This window comes from Athene cunicularia, assembly GCF_003259725.1.
Source record: "Athene cunicularia isolate RWA chromosome 4 unlocalized genomic scaffold, athCun1 chr4_part1, whole genome shotgun sequence".
Taxonomy (NCBI): domain Eukaryota; kingdom Metazoa; phylum Chordata; class Aves; order Strigiformes; family Strigidae; genus Athene; species Athene cunicularia.
This window is the reverse complement of record NW_020799098.1, coordinates 18,220,976-18,243,939: the sequence shown is the minus strand read 5'-3', so window position 1 is coordinate 18,243,939 and position 22,964 is coordinate 18,220,976.

Genomic DNA, 22,964 nt, shown 5'->3' with positions numbered 1-22,964 from the left:
TGGGCACCGAGCTGCTGGAGATAGCAGCTAGTTATAACATCCCTTAGAATTTAGTATATTTAAGAGCCTCAGAATCAGCTTGCAATAATCTCTTCCATAAACCTTTGTTGGTGTTTTACACCATTTATTTTATCACCATCTTTACATTCATTTTTCTACCTTTCTCAACAATGTATCTCTTTTGATGCTTGCATTCCAAGCATGACTCGTTATAATCGCTGTCCTGCTACCTTTACATGGATCACTTATGCTCAATCAGTATCTTTGGTTCCCAAATTCTACTGAATTAACAGCTTGCACAGTAAGTAGCATTCTTGCCCTTATGCATTATTGTAGTAAGCAAATTTTTTAAATATAAAAAGAAAAATGAGAACTTTCTCATTTTTTGGTGTTGTATATTTCTGGTTTCTTTTATTTGTTTCAGTTTTTCTTTGTGAATGAGTCATTGTAAGGCAAATTATTAACTTCTGCCCTGCACTGCAGGAAGTAATTTTAACATGGCAGCCTAGTGGGGCCACTTATGCATGATCAAAATGCAGAAAAAAACAGATGCTATATTTCCATAAACTGGCCTCTCTTGGGTTATGCCTATTCTAGAGAAAAAGAACTTCTGCTTCTAAAGTAATTAATTTGATATGGCAAAATAGGGGGAAAAGAAAGAAAATCTTAAAAGAGTGAAATATTATAATTCATTAAGCAAAATAAAAGGTTAGTGATCCTGTGAGAATATTGATATGCCTTTCAGCTACTAAATATTATGTAAAGTAGACATAGGAGACATCTAAAGGAGTCTGTGAGTCTTTATGCTCAGCATCAAAGTACCTGAGAGACTCAATTACTGTAGCTGCAGTTGCAGGTACTGAGAAGCACACCTAATGACAATTCTCTTTCATAGACATGTTCTAAGCTCCTCCTGCCATATATTAGTCATATTAGTAATTAAAAAAAATAAGATATCATGACCCTGAAGAACAGCTTTTGACTGGGAAGCTGGATCTTCTGTGGGATGTGAAGTTTATATCTCACACTGCTATGTCTGTTTTCTTTTGCTTATAACCCAGGAACATTAACTGAGGTGGATAAACAAAATGCAGCTCTCATTCTAGTGAGTGAATGGGATGTGAACACAGTACAAACAACAGTATTTCACTACCTTTTTTTTTTTTTTTTTTTTTTTTTTTTGTTGTCACTTGCTACTTAATATCTCACACACTAGAAAAATTAGTAAGTTTGCTTGGGATATTATAGAAATAGTTTTAAAATCTGGTAATTTTTTAATCTCCCTTTGCTTCCTGTTTATTCTATGTTAAAAATCAAACAATCAAAACCTTTGAAAGTCTAAATGCTTATGCAATCCCTATGCTAAAACTGGACCTGGTAAACTTGAGTAGATTTACTACTTTGAATCATCAGTAATACTCAGGGCTGGCTGTTACTGAAGTATTTCCTAGGGGTTCTACAGAAAGTTTCTCTTTTTTTCCCTACATGTTTGGTAGTTCTGGAAGGTAACATAATGACCATGAAGGGTACTTTGAGAGTTCTGTGTGTTTATGGGTTCTTGAGAAACCGCCACCATGTCAGAGAATGACTAGTAAATACTTCTACTGATGTTCAAAGTACTAAAGCTTACACATTAGTTGTCTACCTATCCCCTCCTGAATAACTTTTCCATCTGCTGACCAGTTTCAACCAAACATGGCAGAGGACTAAAGTTCTTAAAACACTCATGCATATTTAATGAAAAAGTTTTCTGCTTCATAAAAGAGATTAATAAGTGGCTTTGAGTGAGGGAAACCTACAGATGAGCTACCAAATAGTATCATCCATTAGTGAGTTGTCATAGAAAATATCATACATACCTGATCTATGGAAAAAGCAGGTGGGCACTGCAATCAAACAGGAAATATGATCCATGGGAAAACAGGTTCCATTAGCTGTGCTGCTCAGGAAACCACTTCAGTGTGTCTGTTAAGAATCACAAACATATTAAGGTTATGGTTGATATGTGTTTTCTTCTCCTGGTTTATAGGTAACATACAGTGTTGACTTTACTGGCCCTTTTACTTCCAACTATTACATTTTAACTGCAAGAAAAGATGAATCACTTGTGTTAGAAATGTAAGAGAAGATTTGGCTTTTGTGGGTGTGAACGGACATTATTATTCTTGTTGTTGCCAAGTGTCTCTTCCCAACTCTTCTGTTTATATCCTGTTCCTGTGCATCCTTTCTCACTTGACTACACTGTTTCTGTTAATTAGGTAACTCTCAAAACACAGATGTATGTATCTTATTCTTAGGTATTACTCAGTTCTAGGAGATACCTACTGCTGGTTCGCACAATAAATAACAGACAATTAATTCGCCGAGTTCACAGCCCAGAATGCAACATGTTACACAGAGTTTGAATGTTGTATTAAACCCAGTACAGAATGTGTCCAAATTAGCAGAGCATTTGGATTTTCTGGTAGGTCTGAAAACCATACCATCTACACTGTATGACAATAGAATTACAGCTCACTAACTTTTTTTTCTCTTTAACAGTAATTACAACAGAGCTGATTTTAAAGAAACAAACTTTATTTGGAAAATGTATCTTACTCAGAAAATTGCAAGATTTTACAAAAGACCTGAAAATTTGCACTTTTTCCATAAAAAAACAGGCAGTGTTGATATTTCCTGCAGAAAATGTGTTAACTAAAATTATTTTTGTTGAATAAAACTTCCTGTTTTCTGACAAACTGTAGCCAGTAATATCAAGGCACAAGAAAGGAATCAAAAAATACTTCAGTTGAAAGGATGAACAGAGATTTGACTTGATACATCTTTGCAAATGTGTGGGGGCAGGAATAAATTATTGGACCAATTTAATTTCAGTCCTCATATAACTCATTTGACTTAATTTGATCTTACAGAGAAAGGTTTCTGCTTCTAAGTATTTGTATTACATCAAAGTTCTTTGAGGGTCTATATTCTGGCATTCACTCCTTAAGTACTTTTTGATTTGGTTTTGAACAATGGAGAATTAATTACAGCTGCTGCATTACTTCTTTCATAAAGTCCTGCTACCTTGGGGAAAATGTACTTATCTACTGAAATATCTAATCTATGAGTGTGAACAGGTCAATCCACTATTTTACATGAAATATTTCAAAACTTTATATGCCTTTATTAATGACAGAAATATAACCAGTTTTTGTGATCTTTACATGCATTAAGCAATATATGTAACCAAGTGCAGTAAAAATAGCCAGTAGCCTTTTTTCCCTGATTCTAAGTGTGTTAGCATACACCACATCACATTTTAGTGCATCATTTTGAAGTGACCTAGTTGTCTTTTTTCCAGTGTATTTTTTTTTTTTTAATGAGATTAGAAATTATGAGAATTTGTACTAATATAAATTACATTTTGCCCACCCTGTTCTATGTGATTGTCAAAAGGAAGTTTTCTTTAATGTTTGAAAAAATTGGTAATTACATTTATTAAAAATCCTTGTCCTGTTGTGTAAGCTGTTCAGAATTTACATTGAGAAAAGCCTGTTCATTTCTATACCTGAAAAAATGAGTTCTTTAATTTTTGGTGCTTCTAATACTTCTATTGCTAAAATATCATCTGCTACACAGGGAGTGAATGGAATTTTTCCAACAACTGAGCTTGTACAAAATAACATTATCTGCCTAAGACATTGGCCTTTACTTGAATATGTGAAGTATGATCTCATGCTGGATTACTAGCAATGCGATCTAGTCTTAGGACATTCAGAGAAGGTCATTGGAGAATTATTCTTGTGTGGACATATGAATTCTTCTTGCTTCTTACACAAATGAACATTCAGATTGAAGCTGATTTTACGGGCCATTTTCAATTGAATGTAGGAAAGGTTTTTACTGGAAAAAACATGTGTGAGACAGTAACTCTTTTGTTTCATCTTAGATCAGTAAGAATTTCCTGAAATGTTTTATTCTATTGGAGGAAATATGGCCTTATCTTTAGTATTAAATTAATAAAAATTCGGTTGGGTGGATGTGCAGCAGGTTTCATGGCCACTCCTTCCATCCCCCACATAGCTGAGACAGAGGGAAGAATCAGCATTTGTCAGCTGCCATCAAAATTATATAAACTTGTTTTTTCATTTGCAGAAAAATGTCAGATTCTGCAAAGTGCTACCACATTTTAACTGAGAGCATCAAGCTCTAGCTGTCATGTAAACCATAGCTATAGGTTATGAATAGGTGTTATGAATTATGAAGCAAATTCTTGTAGGAAATGTCCAGGTTTAGAGTTTAATGTTTGAGATTAAGGTGGGAATCCCAAGAAAGTGCAGTCCCAGTGCTTTTGCATCAAAGGTTTCAAGTCCAAAGACACATACTGAAACTGAAGAGGGATTGAGACAAGTATTACCACTGACTGGAAATTATTTTAGATCAAGTCCTACATGAGAGCCCCTGTGTTTTCTCCACATGCCTTAGAATAGTTTCCAGGAGGATCTGCTCCATGATCTTGTCAAGGACATAGGTGAGACTAACCAGCCTTTAGTTACCTGGGTCTTCCTTTTTTCCCTTTTTAAAAAAGGGGGTTATGTTTTGTAGTCGGTGGGAACTTCACCAGTCTACCACAACTTTTCAAAGATGATGGATAGTGGCTTAGCAACTTCATCTGCCCGTTCTCTTGGATGTCTCTTATCAGGTCCTATGGACCTGTACACATTCTAGTTCCTCAGATGGTCTTGAACTTGATCTTCTCCTGTGGTGTGCAGTACTTCATTCTCCTAGTCCCTGCCTTTGGATTCTGTGAATTAGCCGGTGTGACTGAAACACTCTTCAGTGAAGACTGTGACAAAAAAGTCGTTGAATACCTCAGCCTTCTCCATGTTGATTGTAGCCAGGTCTCCCATTTTGCTCATCTGGAAGGTAGAGTTTCTTTCACCTTCCTTTGTTGTCTTATGTGCCTGAAGAAACTCTTGTTATTATTCACATCCCTAGCCAAGTTCAGTTCCATCTGTGCCTTGGCTTCCTTGATCCCCTCCCTGCAATCCCAGGCCACATCCCCATAATCTCTGCAGGATGTGTATCCCTGCTTCCACTGCCTATGCATTTTGGCTTTGTGTTTTACTTTGGCTAAGAGGTTTTGACTTATCCTAGCTGGCCTCCTGCCTTCCCTGCCCAACTTCTTGCTTTTGGATTGAGAGCTCTTGAGCCCTAAGAAAAATGTCTTTAAATATCTCACAGTTCTTGTTCACTCCTTTACCTCTGAGGGCAGTTTCCCAAGGGATCCCATGTACTAGAGCGCTAAATAGCCAAAAGTATTTTCAAGTATTTTTTTAATAATCCTCAGATTACTAAACTCCTCAGTAGCTAAAGAGTTAACACAGTCTGTTATTCTTGGCTTCAAAGTCAGAAGTGGGTTAAGATGAAGAGGTTTAAAGCAGTTATTCTTTTATTGTTTGTTTGCACACTTAGGAAAAAATCTCATTACAGAGGATACATTCAATTCTGTTTTGAAAGTTTGTCTTCACATAGATGGGAGTCAGCAGTGTTATTCTGAATTTTTTTTAAATCAAGTTAATAGATCCAGCAAAGACAAACTGAGTTTGTAAACCAGCTTGTTGTCTGCTTCTATGCTTTATGAGCAAAACATAGGTAAATGCTGTTTTAGCAATACACAAATGATTTAGTTATCATTAATAGATTTTAATTATGTTTAAATGCTGAAATTTAAAACGCTACAATAGATAGATGAAAAGTGGAAAGTTGTTTACTACTACCTATATGCAAATGATTTTAATTTAATTTTTCAAAATAATTTGGAAAATTTACTAATTTGGAGAGATTTATTCCCTAAGGGATAACAATGTATACTGTAATTCAGTTTAGATTAGTTACTAATAATTTTAGGATAGATGGAAATTAATATTCTGGAATGAATTGGTTTTCTCTGTTAATGTTACTTAGAAATACTGAATTTATGGTTTTCTTCAGAATTAGATGGTTGCTAAGGAAACCACTTGTATTATATCTGTGGGTATGGCATAGACCTTACTATAAAAAGAAAATAGGCAAATGTGTTTACAACTCCCGTCTATTCAAAAGAATCATACATTTTAATCAGCAAGTGATCCTTATCCACCTTAATTTCTGTATTTTAATACAACAAAAGTTTACATTGCACCCACCTTTCCAGGAGGATTTATGCATAGTTAGTGTTTTCAGGTATTTAAAGATGACATCACAGTAAGAGTTCAGTGCACATTTAAATAAATAGAGACTGGGTTGAAGTGTGGATGAGAAACTACACTGGGACATCCAGCTCGTCCTGGATTTAAACATAGTCAAATACTGTAATTTGTCCTCTTTGATCTTCCCTGCACAAGCAGAAGTGCAAAACATCATTCAGTAGGAGTACTGCCCTTTGGGAGGGAACTAAAACTAATGTTCAGAACACTCACAACCATCAAAGACTGTGGCACTTAATGTAAAGCCACCTGTGAGGGCATGGCCAAATGAGAGCTTGGATTAACAGTTTGCTTTATGGAGGGAACCCACCTTTAGGAATCTATCCACTAAATAAAACAGGCTTTGGATTAGGCACTTAGACAAGTGATTCAATTTGCCCTAAAAATGGCTGAATTTAGATAGGTTATATAGATTACATTTATATAGGTTTAGAGAGGAGAAAAAGAGAGATGGTTTATCAAACCACATGTTACTTCCAAATATCCACTGAATAAAGATAAGATCATTATGATCACAGTCAGGAATTTTGAAGTTTTGTAATGAGGATACAGGTGATATTTATGAGCATGCTGCTGCCTGATGGCAAATACAAGAGTGAATATAATTAATCTTTTACCTTAGTTTTGTGCTCAGGTAGCTGTGTGTCCAAGCCCTGCGGGCTGTGCCAGCCCTGAATGTCTGTGCAGCCCTCTGGGGCTCTTCCACCCTGCCATAGCTCAGGACGCCACTTCAGCCCTGCTCTCGGGTCTGTCGGTCCCTGCCCCAGCGAAGCTTGCAGCAGTGTTGGTCTCCAGCTCCCCACAGCTAGAGCCTGGCCACGGGCCCTACTGAAGCCAGGCCCACCTGCAGGCCCCCAACCTGACCTGGACTTTGCCTGTTCCCCTCCTCAGGGAGGTGCCCAATTCCCTGGGGCTGTATCTGATCCCAGTTCTCCTGAGCACACCTGATCCTGAGCCCCACCCACAGGCTGGCAGCCCAGCCTAGTCTTGGCCCTGTTGTCACCACAGGGCCTGCTGATGATCTGGGCTCCTGCTCAGACCCAGCCTCAGTCTCTGTGCCTGCCCTGCTGCTCCCATGTATGGGGTGTATGCCAGAGTTGCTTCACTTGATTTGCACTCTTGCAGTTGAAAACCCCTAAGCTGAGAGCAACAGGAAGATTTTCCTTGGTTACTGTAAGAGCCTGAATCTAACCTCCAGCACAGAGAGTCAGGACAACCCCAGGAGGATGTGGTCTGTGAGGGGGAGGGAGCAGCAGAGGATGAGCAGGTCAGTGCATGCTGTGCCCAGCAGAAGTCTTCTCCTGCTTCTACATAAGGTATTGTAAGTTGTTTATCTAATGTTATAGCTACAAAAGCATGTACAAAAAGTATTTAAGTGAAAACTCACTGTTGTGAGGCAACTTTGGCCCAGCAGCCTCAGGAGGGCCTTGGGGCCTGATGTAGCTGGCACTACCCAGCCTGAGGAGTGGGACACATCAGATTGAGCACACAGTTGTGGTACAGTGGCTAGTTTTCCTAACCTGACTTGAACACAGGTGCCTGAGCCTCTGGTAGGAAAGAGATCAGAGAATTTCTAGACTAATTCAAGCCCTGAAAGTGAGAGGATCGATGAGAGTAACTGGTAGAAGCCTACAGCATCTCTGAGCCCAGGCAACACCCTGTGCTTAAGTAAAGGGCAGGATATTGATCATGTCCTATTTTCACAGAATCGTCTAGGTTGGAAAAGATCTTGAAGATCATCCAGTCCAACCATCGACCTAACACCGACATGTCCCAACTACACCATATCCCTCAATGCTATGTCAGCTTGACTCTTAAACACCCCCAGGGATGGGGACTCCACCACCTCCCTGGGTAGCCCATTCCAATGCCTAACAACCTGCTCTGTAAAAAAATGCTTCCTAATATATAGTCTATTTTGAGCTCTTCTGATCCCATTAGATTATTAATCTGTCACCCACAGTTGCTCTCAGTCTCTGGGAATTCACTTTTCCTAAGTTTTCACCCATTCCTGATTAACATGCTTATCTGAAATACAAGGTTTATAGTAGAGAGCCACCTCAGTTATTAAACAACTATAATGTCAGAAACAAGCACTAGTTTACATGAGATTGTTTTCCCAACCTCTGTGACATGTTGGGTATCTTGCTAAAGTATAATCAACAGTTTCAGAAAAGCCACATGCAGGCACAGAGTTTAAAGAAGTGTTATTACCTGTTATTGCAAAGAGCTTCTTTTGATATTTTAAGGAGTTGAAAGCAGCTTTCTTCTTTTGAAGAATAAGGTTTTAGCTAGAATACAGTTATATAGAATTACTTCTGCAGAGCTAATGTGGATGCTAAAGTGAATTTAATTAATTCAAATGGGCTGGAAGATATAATTTAGGAGATGCTACCTGCAGCTGTGATTCACTTCCCATTAATTTTCTAGTAGTCCTGGGCTTCCTACCCATCTGGAAGCTATTATTTAGTATTGTAGTTGGGGTTAAAGTTCTGAAGACTAGGAGCTGTTATTTTGATAGGAGTTTAAGTAGGCCAGGCATATGAATAGGGAGTTGTTAAAGGGCAGTTAAAAAAGCCTTATTCTCATTTTTCAAGGTGTTCAGAGAACTTTTCCTATGGATGAGTCCAGTAACAGCTTAAGTGTTTTGTTTACAGAGAATGTGGTTCATGTAGAAATTCTATTATCAAACTGTAAAGCTCAAAGAGGTAAACAGTTGACCAAAGCTGGTTCATATGAGCCATATCTTAATGCACAGAAGTCTTGAGAATCTTGCCTATCTAGAAAGCTACAGTTCAGATTGTGGCTTGTGTCAAGGTTTTCTTTCCATGTAAAGCTTCAGAAAGTTAAGCTAACAGAATCTGTTCAGATAAAGTCAATGATGACTACAAAACTGTTTACAGGAAAAGCTTCCTCTCAATTTTTGGTGTCCTTGCTTACCTGAAATAGTAGGTATAGAGTTAGGGTTAGGGGTGGGTTCCAGACTGATGTATTGAATTAAATTCATACTTTAAAAAAAAAAAAAACAAAAAAACAAACAACCAACCAAACAAAAACATGCTGCAAACGGGTATAAGAAAGTTATCTTCAGTTTTTAGACAACCACTAGTACCTTGCTTATTTGAAAAGCTATGAAAGTCCATATAGAAGAATAAAGACTTTGGTGTGAAGGGCCCAGATAGTCTGTTTACTAACTGCTGAAGTTCAGTTCATTCTCTATAAGCAAATCAGAAACTGTCACCCCTCCGTGTCAGTGCTTTTTCCTCCATTGTTGGTACTGTGTTGCTTGCCTGAGTGGAATGCTATTGCTAAGGTTAGGGTTTGGATTACAGTTGCAGGAAGACAGTCTCACTGAATGTCTCAATCACATCTCAGCGTGCTCTCTGGGATGTACAAATGAGAAAACACAGAGACAGTTACTGTGGAGTAGCTAACACAAACCCAGGAAAATATCTATGACAGTTTAAACCCACACTCTATCTCATCTAGTTTCCTGTTAATGATGCTGACCAACACAATATTTTCTAAGAAAGAGAATAAGAACAGGGCAAGCTTACAGCGATTTTTCCCAGAATACTTTTTCAGCTCCAGAAATTTATGATTCAGGGGTTTCCTGTGCCAGAAGCATTGCCTTTGGTTTCAAATGTGCCATGCAATATACACGTTCTTACCTTACCCTAACTAGAAGCCAAGGTTCAACTACTGCAGTAGGAAATACTTATGATTCCCTCAGTGACAGTATTGTTGGATTTGGGGCTAAGTCAGTCTGAAAGAAAATGGGAAGTTAAAGGTGCTTTCCAAAGCAGAAGTACAATGCTTCAAGTGAATTGAATGTTATGATCCAGTGCTGTTCATAATCAACTTATGAAACAAGAACGAAATACCCTGATACAACTATTCCTGGAAAAACACATAGCCTTGCAGCAGAAAGTCTGTTTGGCAGGTAGTACGTCCACAGTACGTACTGAAGCAGTAGAAGTCACCTTGAGAGCAGACGGAATACAATCAAAGATTAATGGCAAATTTATGATCCTTTTAAGAACAGGAGCCAAATAAAGTCAAATTGAATCATAAATTTGGAGGCTGTATAGCATCAGAACATGTAAAAGTAGACATTATTGGTAAAATCAATTTGGCTACATGACTAAGAACAGAGAGCACTCTGAAATGTTGCAGGAATGGGTTCTGGGACTGTTAATCTCCCTAAGCAATGAGAGGAGGAGGAGAACTGAAACAGAGAACAGCAAAAGGTGTAAACTTTCTAAATTTGAAAAAGAGACTTTTCTGTTTATGGAATTTGGGAATTCGAGATAGGATATGGAATAGCAGTTAAACCTTCTGTCATAGCATTATAACTGCATTACTTTTGTAGCACTAAGTGCATATTTAACAGTTAATGTGAGAGGAATTGTAAAAGTCTAGGATCTTCTTTCATGCAGCACTTAAAATAACTATTTATTTATTTTCTCAAGTTTTATTGAAAGAGGACTGTAAAAAAATTTATCTATAAAATATTGATGTCAGATATGATGTTTATTCAGAAATATTTATTATAGACTGTGCTAGAAGCTATACCACTTTCAGGTATGTTAGACAAAATGATGCCAGTTTCTTTGTGCTATCAAGTTCCTTTAACTTACAGTTAAAACTAGAAATTTCAGACGAGAAAGACTTTTAATGTTACCTTATTTTAGGAAGTGGGGAGTCTGTAAACAGTAACAACTGGGAACAAGAAAGTAAAACAGGAAATTAATAATTAGTGTTTTATCAATTTTACTTATGTATTGGCTTTCAGCACCAAGTATTGCTTGATGAATAAGAAACTAAATTAATCCAGAAAATTAAATCAAAGTAGCAACGCTGCAGCAAGTAGGCTAAATTCAACAAATACAGTATTTTTTCTGGTAAATAAATTTCATAGTAGTAAAATTAAGTAATGCTTTTTTGATCAAACTCTGCACTTAAATCATCTCCAAATGAAATTTTTGCTGATTTTTATAACCTGACATTCAGGTGAAAAGTATTTCTGCTTATTTCTAGAAATTCATCTCTTACTGATAGTGATGAAATGCACAGCATATAGTGTAAACCAGAACAGAGTAGTGTATAATTTCAAACTTTTCTTTAACGTCGCAGATAAAGTTAAAAGAAATTTCTTCATGAACTTTCCAAACATAACAAAATTTTAAAGGCCAATAAAATGTAAATTAGAAATCTTTAAAAAAATCCCCTGAAATTAATGTGGGTATTTAACGTACTACCGTAGATGTCTCACATGGGACTAAGAAGCAAAAAAATATATTATACGTGATGAAGAGCTCATACATAACTGAATATGTAGCTAGGACTTATCCGAAATAGATATTAGCTATGCCATAGTTAAAACATTGAGGATTTTTTGAGGTATGTTTTCTTTAGTCAAGAAGACACATTCTTTTTCCCCAAATATGGGGGAAATTATCCCCAATATTTCAGTGTGGCTCTTTTGGTCAGAGGGCCAGCACAGAAGAGCTGCAGAACAAGGTATAAGGTAGGATTAATGATAGAGCTCTCAAACCTCATGCACTGATCTTTAGTGCTGCACTACTGACTTCTTCACAAATAGGGCTGTATCTCATGGTTTTGCAGCTTGGTATTGGGGTTTATATTCTGCGTTGCTGGGCAAAGTTGCCAGGCATTTCTAGGCTGCAATTCACAGTGGCGTGATGGAACAGGAATCAGGCAAAGGCAAATCTTGATGTAGTCCTTACTCCCATGACGTAACAGGACACAGCATTTTTTCATGTGCTGAAAAGATGTTTCCAACAACTTTGACCCGTATCAGCAAAAGCTAGTATTGCCAGCATTGTCTCCATCCATTTTTTATGTGCTTTTGGTTGTTGGATATAGATATTTCTTTCTTGTTTAATAGTAATACAGTTCTTTCACTAACTAAATAAACAGAAAAGTAATTTAATTTGCTTATATATATGACCATCACCCTAACCTGATGTTCGTCTCTGGGAAAAGTATAGGGAACAAGGCAGTTAATCTAAGACTCAAGTAAGGAACAAATAATGGCAAAAAACATCAGAGAAGGAACCAATGTATTTTCATCTAATATTTCAACAGCTATGTCAATTGAGCTTTGTTTTCTGTTTTTCCTAAAGTGATCTGTAACTAATGGTGGTGTTTATACTTGTTACAATATTATCAAGAAACTGCAGCTGAGAATGACACTACCTTTTTACGTTTTCATTAATGCATAATAGGAGAGAAAAGGACTCTACAAACTATAGTCCTGATGCTACAAGTGAACATTTTGCTCTCAATGAGAAATCTGTTGAAACCAACAGAACTTAATATAGAACTGCTGTCTTTGCAGAAACAGCATCATGATCAGAGCTGAAGTGATGGCAAGCTGGAAACAAGCTGTAATGAGCTGGAAAGAAGGAACATGAAGGTAAAAGTGACAAGAAAATATGCTATATTAGACTAATTATATACATACTGAGATGCATTTAAGTAATTGCTTTCTCTATTTGAAAACTATAGGCTCACAGAAGCCCCCAGCTATTTCAGGGAGAGCTATGCACCAACACATAGCTGTGGTTCTCTGTTTTGCTATTGATTCAATGGGTTGACCTCTTCTGAAATCGCACATCATCTTGAATCTTACAAATATGTCAATATAAATGATTGCTCTAGCCACAGAAAGCCTCCAACTAATAAATGGTTTAGAATTCTGCAAATTAAGCTACAGTAACTGTATATAAATTATCCCAAGTTAAAATTCAAGCCTTGGATTTCTATTACTTGTAAAGATAGATACAGCCAACCAAGGACATCATCTGCAATCTTTTCATAAGGATATGCATCTACACCCATTTTTGTAACACCTAAGCAGTGTTAACACTTCATTTTAAAATGTTGGAGGAGAAGGTGACCTTTTCAGAAATTTCATACCAGGTAGAGCACATACTCGGGAAGCAGGACTGAATTTCATTTCCTCCTTGCCTGAGAGGACTTAAAACTGTGTGTTTCCTGTGAATGTTCTAATCACCATCATGATCATCTCAGTTTACCAACAGTTTAGGGAGATTCACAAGAAATTATAATGTATGGTCAAGCTATAAAACAACTAATGTAATTGGAAACTCTCCCGTCCTATCACTGAAGTGAAGGCACACTACAGCAAGAAACCAAGAGTTCAAAGCAGTGGGTGTCTCTATACGGCTGTTATTAAACATTTGTCTACAGAAGGAGAGGCCAGCATTTTGCTCCATGCTCTCAGAATTGCTTATATATTTATATTAGCAGTCATGAAATTAAAGAATGGAAATATTTGTAAGTGATGATTATCATGATCGTGCAAGTATAGAGCCAACTACCATTTCCTGGAAAACAGGGGTAGCATATAGTTGCATTTCAATCCAAGCATTTCAAACAGCTACCCTTTTTTACCTTCATTCACCTTAATAATCTTCAGTTGAATTTATGAGTTCAGTTTAAAACAAGCAGTAGTTATAAGTAGAATCCTGGTTTATTGGATAAACAGATAGTGGAAAAAGATGCTTTGAATGCAGGTAATAGAACCCTGCCCAAGACTGAAGCTACTATCGAAAGAAATATGTTCACAGCATTTTCTAACATAATTTTAATTAAATAATTTTTGTAATCTGCTTCAAAATTTGCCTGTTAATTGGTGCTCAAATGAGTGATTTTCTAGACACTGGTAAGAACTTCAGCTTTCAGAATGCAACTCATTATTAAAGATAATGGACAGTTTTCTATGGTAAAAGAGTACAGAAGCACTATCCTTTAAAAAAAATTAAAAATTTCCAAATTGCACAGATTATGTAAATTGAGAATGAAAAATGGGCACCAAAATTACTGTGATCCTAAATCTTAATTTGATTTTGTCAGATACTGTTTCAATGCACTAAATATAGATATTACTCAAGAAAAGTGTCAAAAATGTAATTTATTACTTTCTACAGTAGGAATTCAAATTCCCTAGAACAACAAGTGGGTAATATGGGCAATTGCACTTTAATCTATTTATTCTCATTTAACAAAGGTAATAGCTGGCAGAAGGATCTCACACATATGACACTAGTACAGTACCCTCTAATAACATTTCCACAGCTACTGTAATTCTTTTAGATTTTAGGGGGCGGGGGGGTATAACCATTAAGGAAAAAACTTTCTGATTTGAGTGAATGTTAATAGCTGTCAGTGAAAATGTTTGTATATTTTGTAAGCAGACAATACTTATTTTGAATTTTCACATAGGAGCAGATCTGTTGCTTTAACACAAGCAAGTTCATTCTGACAGGAATGGCCTATAACCTATTCACACTGACTCTTATGGCAAAAGACATCCATCTGTAGTCTGTAGGGTCTGGACTTTGGCAAAACTGGTAGATGTGATCGATATTGCCCCTCCCAGTTACAGTGCAGTGTCATGGGAGTGGTTATGTCATGCAGGATGCCTTCCCAGGCAAGTGGGTTAAAAAGTTTGACGTAACTGCGCTTTTTTTTTTTTTTTTCTAAAAAGATAGGATGAATAAAGGCTTACCCACATCTTTCATTCAAAAAAAAAAAAAAAAAAAAAAAAAGGGAAAAAAGGGAAGGGGGGAAGGTTAAACTTGCACTAATTTAATATTGCTGAAGAAAAGCCATTATATGTACATTTTGTCACTCTTTAAGAAGCATTATGACTTCAAAAGGCAGAGCTATTTATATGAAAAAGAATCAGAAAATTAATTTGCATCTCCATGCTCTGTGCCTTTTTCCTTCAATGTTATGAATGGCTACAGTCTTTGACCACTTGCATAATATAATTCTTCAGAAACAATATTACACAGACCTAACAATTTCTGAAAGTATTACATTTTGAATTTTCTATAGGAAGTTAGTTTCTTATCTTAGTGGACAGGATGTAATTAGTAGAGATCCTCTACTAGTACATTTTCTTTTTCTTCACAATGTTATTTCCACTTGTGCATAACTGGCAAACTATTACAAAATGATGAATATTCAAGAGCATTGAGTTTAACATGTGTATTAAATATAGTAAAACATACAATATTATAAATGCTGTGAAGCAGTTCAAATGTTATCTTTTATCACAGATGCTGCTAAAAATTTGTCTATGAAGTATTTCAATACATACAAAGCATCACTGACCCAATTACTAAAGCTACACTTCTGAAGTAGACTTTGTGCCATAGCTGCCAAATGAGTTATTTAAAGCACCTACAAAATGTGATTACGAAGGTAGCTGTAGCTGAATAAGAGTGAGATATATTTGCAGTTAAGTTCTGCAGCAATGCTCCTAAGCTATTCATGGACAAAATAATAACTTTTGACACTTTGGTAACTATGCACTCTTTTCATTACCGGTATTCAAATTCAGACAAATAATGCATTTTCAATGATCCAGACTATTCTCTTAGCTATATACCAACTTGAATATTTACAAGTTGAAACAAATAATTCATATTTTCAGTCAACATTATGTACATCATAGAGCTGTGTGAAGACAGGCTAGAAAGTTGGCAGCTAATAACAATTTGCCCCCTCTTGCGTGAATAGAGTACTGCATCTGCCAAGACTTCAGAATTGCTTTCTGTCTCTAGCATGAATAAAAACTGAGCCCCGCTGGTTTAGGAGGTGCTCATCTTTGCAGAATGATTGAAATACTTTGGTAGCAGCTGCTGCAAGCTGCGTTTTCATGTTGCTAAACCCAGGGATTGTTTGTTTTTTCCTGAAAACTTCTTTTGGATACCTTAAGGCTCTTAAGATTCTAAGTCTCTTTACATTTGTAAATTAATTAAAATTATTTTTTCCAGCATTATTTGGTTTCTACTGAATTAATCAGCTTGCCTCTCCTCATCTCTTTCATTTAGTCAAATTAAATTTTTGCATATCAAATGAACTGTCTTGGCTGCCTTGTACTTACATATCCTGACAGCAAAACTCTGTCATCTACTCTAACAGTTATTGCTTACATAGTTGTCTGTGATCTTTCTATCATATAGTTTTGCTTTTAGTTATCTTTGATTCTCAGTCTGTAGGTCATCCTCTCATCTTATTCACCTGAATTTATAAAGGGCTGAAATTTATCACTTTACTGTTTAACACTTAGTTGGCTGGTTCTCCATAAGTAAAAATCAAATTCATTTGAATAATGTAGGGATCACTTCAAGAAACAGTATACACTAACTTCTCTGTCACAGTGATTACATTGAGACAAGGCTTTAATTTCCGTCTGACTGGAGAGGCAGGTCTTAATTCCATCCTGATCAGGATGTAGGCTTGGATTTGTGACTTCAAGGCAATAGGAGCCTTTAAAAGGAGTAGCAAAAATAGTAATTGTTTGTTCTCTATTCTGATACAGAGAAGGTCTTAAGTGCCTATTCAAACATGTATTATTTGTTGGCTGATGATTCCATCCACATATAGACTGAAATTTGAAGAAAATATGTTGGAGTTGAAGGACAGACATCTTTTTGGTCAATATTAAATTGTCCAGGCTGGGGGGTGAAACCCCTGACTAATGAGATACCAGTGTGTAATATATAGGGAGTGCTCCTAGTATGATTTTTAGGTTCTGCTCAGTGTTTAGGAACACTTTAGGATCAGTTTGAAGGGGGTGTCCCTGGCAGACATCACTGTAGGCTGTTTTAAAAGTTAAGATGAACAAAATTATATTTTTGCTCTTAATTTCTATAACTCTTCATTAACTCTTCAATCTCATTAATTAGTGTGTTAACAGAGGACAGTATCAGAACTGTGATTCTTCAATCTACTGCTGATTCTTTGTTAGCTCATTAACTAATTTTTTACGATCAGTTTTCTTCTGTGAGGAGTAAAGCCATTATGCAAAATTACATAAAGGAACAAGAACTTTAAGCATTTAAATATGCATACATTTATTTGGATTTATTTTGTTATTTTCCTTTTTTATCATATTAGACTTTTTACCATTATCATTAACTTCATTGTTGTATTTATCAATACCAGGAGATCAAGTTATCTCAGTTCAGTTGCACTGCTAATATGGCTAAATGGTTTCTAATTATCTACTGATTGCCTTACTGGTTCACTATTTTATTCCATTTCAGGATATATTTTGTGTTTCCAAGGGAGTTAAGAGATGTGCGGCCATGCTAAGAATTCTTATTGTCAGTAATATAGAGGATCCATGTCAAATGGTTCTCTTTGTCCTAAATGATGTTCCAGTCAGTCTGGTCTTTTTAAGATCTTTTAGATTTTGTATTTTTCTGTAGACTATTTTATCAGAATGTTTATAATATATGATTACATAGCATTACATAGCTGGTTTACACATGCTTGCCATGCATATATATAAAAATAATACAATTTCCATACTGCACTGTTTTCTCTTTAGTGCAATATACAAAGGCTGGCATTAGACTTTCCATTAAACAGTGGAACTGCTTAAATAATTTCATTGTTACTTAATCATTCCTCTCACCCTTTTGTAACATCCATTTTCTTCTACTTCTGTTTACTGAAAAGGCTTGTCCCAGACCTGTCTCTGTTTTTTCCCCTGTAATCATTGTCAAGACTTCCAGTATCATATGTATGCATAGACATATATGTATGCATATACAAAATATATTTACATATGTAGATATTATACACCAAATACCACAGTTCTTGAGGAAAAACAACCTTGCATGTATCATGTGGTGCACTGTAGTCATGATATTACTTTTCTGTTTCAAAGCAATAGAAATATGTATTTCAAATTAATGAGACCAATGAAACTAAATGTACATAATTCTCTTCAGAGTTTCCTAACTCTTATTGTTCTGCTCTAAGCTCCTTGGATGCCTGCCAAAAGAACTACAACTAAATGGTATTCTAGACTCTTGACCATTCCCATGTTGCCCTCCTTCTTTATTATGAAAAAATACTACTACTATTTTTCTGCATGTGACTGATTCCATTCATCCACTTTGAAATATATATAAAGCCTCACCAAGAGCTGCTGAATGCCTTTGAGTGGTGATTTACCGAGTTGCTCTGCTCTCTTGAGTTTGAGCTGAGTCTTGTGAAAGGTGCCTACATGAATCTGCTAAATCACATTTTAACTGGGAAGAGTCTAGACCCTTAAATTAATTGTAAGTCAGAACCATATGGCTTCTCAAAAACAAATTAAGGAGAAGTCTTATAAACCCCCCAAAAAAGGGAAGAGAGCCAAAAGTTTAGGAAAGCTCTACCTCCAAGAGGAAACAACAAGTAAAAAAATAGGGTATATAAAGCACATGCATTATAAAATATATCCAGATTCTAAGCTACATGTGAAAAGGAAAAAAAAAACAACCCACATTTTTAAGCATATGGTATTACTACATACTTACAATAAAGAAGGTTTTAATAACAGTTTTTAAGAAATACTCTTGTTACTATAGTTCTAATAATAACAATCATTAGGGATGAAGCAGTGTTTCATAATTCCTCATCTAGGTTTCAGGAAAAACACAAAAGCAACTTGACTTTGACAGCTGGCCTAAAATTTTACTAAAAGAGACTTCTGATTGAATGATATTACACTATATGGCTTCATTGTTTGGATTTATGCTTTACAAAATCACATTCTCTTAACATGACCTCATGATATGAAAGAAACTTGTTAACATTGTCCAAGAAGTCTTTCTCCCATCTCCAACCTACTAAAAATCAACAAATTGCAACTTGGTTGTAAATTGTTACAGCTATAACAACTAAAGCAATATAGAGCGGAAACAAGAGGTGTAAAAAGCTTGATTGCTAATTTCTGTTTTTCATAAGTTCATAACTTTTTAAGGAAAGAAATTTTCATGATGTAATTTTGAGGTTGTTTAGGCCCTGCCAGGATCGGAGACCACGTTGCCATTGCCCCTCCCCCACCCTTGGACAGAGTAGGTCACAAACCCCAGGGTTGAAATAAGGAAAAATTTAATACAACAGTGTAATAAATAACAATCTGAACAACAACAATAGCAATAATAACAACAATAAACAGTAATAACAGTAAACAAGACAAAAGATATACAGAGAAATACCTCAGTGAACACAGCCAGCCCGCCGTGCATGCTTCCCACGACAAAAGCCACAAAGACAAGCTTCTGGCGCTGCTGCGCTGGACCTGACGTCAGCATGATATGAATAACCCAGCTGGAGATCCCTTCCCCCTGCTGGGGATACTTAACCCTATCCTAGCTGAACCAGGACATAATCCACCCCTTTATTCTATACCATCTACGTTATGTCCAGCTGCCATTTAGCAGTTAACAATAACAAAACAACAATTAACAAAGGCACAGCATAATTCATGGTATGTTCTCACCCAGAATCAAGTCCCCCTGTGGTACACATCGGACCTCTCCATTGTCCTGCATCACCCACCAGGTGCACCCAGGTCCTTGAGCAAAAGCAATCCCGTGGATGGGTTTGCCTTTACCTTTGTCTGGCACAGGACTGAAGCAGACCATTTTTCCCAATATATTCTTCATGTGCACCAGAGGGACTTTATCCCCATCTACAGCATGTGGAGGTTTTGACTGAGCTGGGCCAGCTCGACTGGCAGATCCTCTTGTGTTGACTAGCCAGGTGGCCTTTGCTAGATGCATGTCCCAGGCTTTGAAGGTCCCACCTCACAGTGCTTTCAATGTGGTTTTTAACAGTCCATTGTAACGCTCAATCTTCCCAGAGGCTGGTGCATGGTAGGGGATATGGTAGACCTACTCAATGCCGTGTTCTTCTGCCCAGGCATTTGTGAGGTTGTTTCGGAAGTGTGTCCCGTTGTCTGACAATTCTCTCTGGGGTGCTGTGTCACCACAGGACTTGGGTTTCAAGGCCCAGGATGATGTTCTGGACGGTGGCATGGGGTGCTGAGTAAGTTTCCAGCCATCCAGTGGTTACTTCCACCATTGTGAGCACATGGCGCTTCCTGTGGTGGGTCTGTGGCAGTGTGATGTAGTCGATCTGCCAGGCCTCTCCATATCTATATTTCAGCCATAGCTCTCCATTTTTCTGGGGTTTCACCCGCTTGGCATGTTTGATTGCAGCACGTCTCACATCCGTGGATGATCTCTGCAATGGTGTCAATGGTGAGGGCCCACCCCTCGATCTTGAGCCCACCTGTATGTTGCATCTCTACCTTGGTGGCCCAAGGTTTCATGGGCCCACCAGGCTATGAACAGTTCACCTTTGTGCTGCCAGTCCAAGTCCACCTGAGCCACTCTAATCTTAGCAGCTTGGTCCACTTGCTGGTTGTATTGGTGTTCATCAGTGGCTCAACTCTTGGGTACATGGGCATACACATGGCGCACCTTCACAACGAGGTTTTCCACACAGGTTGCAATGTTCTGCCATACTTCAGCAGCCCAGACGGTTTTACCCTTACATTGCCAGTTGCTCTGTTTCCATTGCTGCAACCATTTCCACAGGGTATTCACCACTGCCCACGAGTCAGTGTAGAGATAGAGCCTTGGCCACAGCAATATCCAAAGCAAGCTGGATGGCTTTCACCTCTGTGAACTGGCTCGATTCACCCTGTCCCTCAGCAGCTTCAGTGACCCGTCGTGTGGGACTCCATACAGCAGCCTTCCATCGTCGATGTTTTCCCACAATGCGACAAGACCCATCAGTGAACAGGGCATATCGCTTCTCCTCATCTAGCAGCTCATTATATGGTGGGGCCTCCTTAGCACGTGTCACCTCCTGTTCTGGTGACATCCCGGAATCTTTGCTCTCCGTCCAGTTTGTGATCACCTCTAATATCCCTGGGCGGCTGGGGTTCCCTATTTGAACCCATTGTGTTATCAATGCAACCCATTTACTCCATGTGGCATCTGTTGCATGATGTGTGGAGGCCTTTCCTTTGAACATCCTTCCCAGTACCAGCAGTTGGGATGCCAGGAGGAGCTGTGTTTCAGTGCTGACCACTTCTGAGGCAGCCTGAACTCCTTCGTATGCTGCCAGTATCTCCTTCTTAGTTGGTATATAATTAGCTTCAGAGCCTTTGTATCCCCGGCTCCAACAGCCTAGAGGTCGGCCTCGGGTTTCCCCAGGTGCTCTCTGCCAGAGGCTCCAGGTAGGGCCATTCTCCCCAGCTGCGGTGTAGAGCACGTTCTTAACCTCCTGCCCTTCCCGGACTGGCCCGAAGGCTACTGCCTGGGCAATCTCCTGCTTAATTTGTTCGAAGGATTGTTGTTGCTCAGGGCCCCATTCAAACTCATTCTTCTTACGGGTTACGTGGTAGAGAGGGCTCACAATCAGGCTGTAGTTTGGGATGTGCATCCTCCAGAACCCCACAGTGCCCAGGAAAGACTGAGTCTCCTTTTAGAGGCTGGTGGGGCCATGGCTGTTATCTTGTTTATTACCTCCATTGGCAACGCCCATCTTGCCATTTTATTCTTAGGAATTGAATTTCCCTTGCAGGCCCCTTAACTTTCTTTTGCTTAATGGCAAAGCCGGCCTTCAGGAGGATTTCAATTATCTTCTTTCCTTTTTCAAAGACTTCCTCGGCTGTGTCCCCCCATACAATGATGTCATCAATATACTGTAGGTGTTCTGGAGCCCCACCTTTCTCCAGTGCAGTATGGACCAGCCCATGGCAAATGGTGGAGCTGTGGTTCCACCCCTGGGGCAATCAATTCCAGGTGTACTGGATGCCTCTCCAAGTTAATGCAAACTGTGGCCTGCACTCTGGCGCTATCGGAATGGAGAATGCGTTAGCAATGTCAATCGTGGCGTACCACTTGGCTGCCTTCAACTCCAGTTCATACTGGAGCTCTAGAATGTCCGGCACTGCAGCACTCATGGCTGGCGTGACTTCATTCAGGCCACGGTAGTCCACAGTTAGCCTCCATTTGGCATAAGGCTTTCTCACTGGCCATATAGGGCTGTTGAAGGGGGAGTGAGTTTTGCTGATCACCTTCTGGCTTTCTAGTTGAAGGATCAGCTGATGGATGGGGACCAGGGAATCTCGGTTGGTGCAGTACTGCCACCGCTGCACTGTCCTGGTAGCAATCGGCACTCGCTGCTCCTCAACCTTAAGCCGCCCCACCACTGAGGGATCCTCTGAGAGGCTGGGTAAGGTGGACAACTCTTCAACCTCCTCCAGGGCAGCTACACCAAAAGCCCACCGGTACCCTTTTGGGTCTTTGAAGTACCCTCTCCTGAGATAGTCTGTGCCCAGGATGCACGGGGCATCTGGGCCAGTCACAATGGGGTGCTTATGCCAGTCCTTCCCAGTCAGGCTCGCTTCAGCTTCCAGTAGGGTCAGCTGTTGGGATCCCCCTGTCACTCCAGAGATGCAAATGGATTCAACCCCACCGTAGCTCGATGGCATCAGGGTGCACTGTGCACCAGTGTCCACCAAAGCCTTATACTCTTGTGGGTCTGACGTGCCAGGCCATCGGATCCACGCTGTCCAGTAAATCCAATTATCCCTTTCCTCCACCTGGCTGGAGGCAGGGCCACTCTAATCCTGCTCATCATCACTCCTTGTAAGAATGCTTCCTGCAAGAATGATTCACTGGTCCCCTCAAGAGGGTCAGACATAACGTTCACCATTCTATTCTGTCTGGAGGATTTCTGACTGGACACTGGAGCTGCGCTCTTCTTGGAGGACGCCCCTTTCATGATGGTCTTCCCTTTCAGCTGCTCTACTTGTGCAGCTAGGGTGGCAGTGGGCTGTCCATCCCACCTCCTCATGTTTTCTCCATGGTC